Source organism: Pinus tabuliformis, chromosome 8, assembly GCF_031772625.1.
Source record: "Pinus tabuliformis cultivar Carrire ecotype Pingquan chromosome 8, CPIR1, whole genome shotgun sequence".
Lineage (NCBI taxonomy): Eukaryota > Viridiplantae > Streptophyta > Pinopsida > Pinales > Pinaceae > Pinus > Pinus tabuliformis.
In genome coordinates this window covers 1,726,358,428-1,726,361,131 of record NC_142294.1, presented here as the reverse complement: position 1 = coordinate 1,726,361,131, position 2,704 = coordinate 1,726,358,428, and positions in this window count along the sequence as shown.

Here is a 2,704-nt window from a genome sequence, read left to right as displayed (position 1 = left end):
ATCTGTGGCTGTGAGGATCCATCTATGTTGGCCTGAAGATGAAGGATGAATTTCTCCAATGAAATCCAAGCCCCATTGCTGAAAAGGTCTTTCTGTTGCAATAGGCCTCAGAGGAAGTGGCAACAACTTTCTTTTTCCCTCAAATATTTGACATTTATGGCATGAGGTAGTAAAATTCTTAACATCAGAGAACAAAGTGGGCCAATAGTAGCCAGCCCTGAGTATTTTATCTACAGTGGATTTCCAATACAAGTGTCCACCACAGTCACCTGCATGAAATTCTTCCTTGATTTTGTTAGTTTCATTTTCAATCAAACAGTTAAGTAAGATACCTTCATAGTTTTTCCAAAGCAAATTGCCATTTATCACACAGAATCTTGAGGCTTTCATTTTTACAAACCTACTTTTAGTTCTGGACAGTCCTGGGGGAGCACACAGGTTTTGTAACACATAACAGATATCAGAATACCAGGGGGATTGTTCAAAGGCTAAATTGATCTTTGGAGTCGCCAGCTCCTGTTGACTGTCCAGTTGGTTGATGTCCAAGGCTTGGAAATTTGTTTCAGACATTAACTTGGCCAAGCCCTGCCCTTTTATTAGTTTTGTAGGTTTTATTTCAATATCAAATTCCAAAATGTTAGCAATCCATTTTCCTCTTCTGCCCTCTAAGTTTTCTTGAGTAAGTATATCTTTCACAATTGGGCTTGGTACATAGGCTATGACATGGGAGTATAGGATGTAGATCCTAAAGTCTTTAATAGCTTTGACTAAGGCATATGCTTGCTTTTCCATGATCTGGTATTTCAAGGGTGCATCTCTAAGAGCTTTACTAAAGAAAGCAATGGGTTTCTCATTTCCTTGGTCATCTTTCTGTAATAAAACAACAGCAATTGTGTGTTGGGAGGCAAAGGAGAATATGATAAATTCCCTATCAAATTGTGGATTTGTTAGAACTGGGGTTTGGGTAAGGGCCACCTTTATTCCTTCAAATGCTTGACTTGCTTCTACTGACCATTTCACTTTTGAATCCTTTTTAAGCATGTTATTAAGTAACCTACTTAATTCAGCCAGATTTGGGATAAATCTCCTTAGGAAGTTGATTTTCCCCAAGAAGGCTTGTAATTCCTTCACATTTCTTGGGTGAGGCATTTGTAAGATGGCTTGGGTTCTGTCTGGATCAATCCTAATACCATCTTTTGAGATAATGTGACCTAACAGCTTACCTTCCTCCAATCCAAACAGGGATTTCTTGGGATTTAAGGAAATTCCATATTTTCTACAAGTTATGAATATTTGTCTCAGATGTTTCAAATGTTCTTGGTCAGATTTGGAAAAAGGCGTTAGGTCATCTAGATAAATGACAAGAAAGTCATGAATCTCTTTGGCAAAAGCAATATCCATTGCTCTTTGGAATGTAGCCCCTGCATTTTTCAACCCAAAAGGCATTTTAACATATTTGAAAGTTCCCCATGGAGTTGTAAATGTTGTTTTGTCCTGATCATCAGGGTGAACTAAGATCTGGTTGAAACCTGAGAATCCATCAAGTAGAGAAATTCTTGAGGCCCCCACTACTCTCTGCAAAATGTGATCCATCTTGGGTAAGGGGTAATTATCTTTCAAGGATACTTGATTCAAGTTCCTAAGGTCAACACAGAGCCTTATTTCACCAGTCTTCTTTCTTGTAGGGACTAAGTTAGAAATCCAATCAGAGAATCTGATTGGTGCTATGATGCCAGCTTTAAACATTTTATGTACTTCTTGCTCCATTGCTGGGAGAAGCATAGGATTGATTCTCCTAAGCTTTTGTTTAAAGGGTTTTTGATCTGGCTTGAGGGGGATGGTGTGTTGAATCACAGAGGTGTCATAGGATTTTAAATCCTCATAACTCCAAGCAAAGACATCCTGAAATTCCTTGAAAAGATCAATATATTTAGGCTTTTGATCAGGTGGTAAGGCAGCAGACAGTTTTATGATTTTGGGTTGTTCAGCAGTCCCAATGTTGCACTCTTCTATGGCAGTATTGAGGGGCTGCATTTTTGGTTTACTGGGAACATCATTTGAGTCAAAAATGTCTTCCAATGGGGCTAAACCAGTGGGAAGAAAATTGTCCTTTAATTGTATTACTTCAGCTTCATCATCAGCTGTCTCTTCTTCACCATCAATTTGTTGAATTTGTAGTATGTTGTCCTTGTTAAAGATTGTGGGGTTTAGCATTTGGTTAGCTGTTTTAGATGATATTGCTCTATTGTCCTTTTCACACTGTATTTGTGATTGACTTGCTCTATCATGTATTTGTGATTGACTTGCTCCATCATGTATTTGTGATTGACTTGCTCCATCATTGTCAATTCTTAGTCCTGAAAATTCCTGCTGCAGAGTCAAGAAGTTATTTATTTGCATGTCATCATCAAATACTTGCCAATCTTTGACATTGTTTGGGACAGATGGTCTGTGCTTAATTTCAGCTGTGAAGCAGTGGTGGGGTTCAAAAGGTAGCTTGCATGTACTTGCAAATGTGGCCAAGCTATGAGCATGAAGGTTTTGAGTCCTAGGAATTTTGGTAATCTGAAATTCAGTGAATGAATTTAATAGTTCAGCAGCAGCAGATCTATAGGACCTCAGTCTCTTGTCATTGGTGACAAAATTACCCTTGACTTGTTGGATAACTAGGTCTGAATCTCCTAGGATTGAAACTTTTATAGTT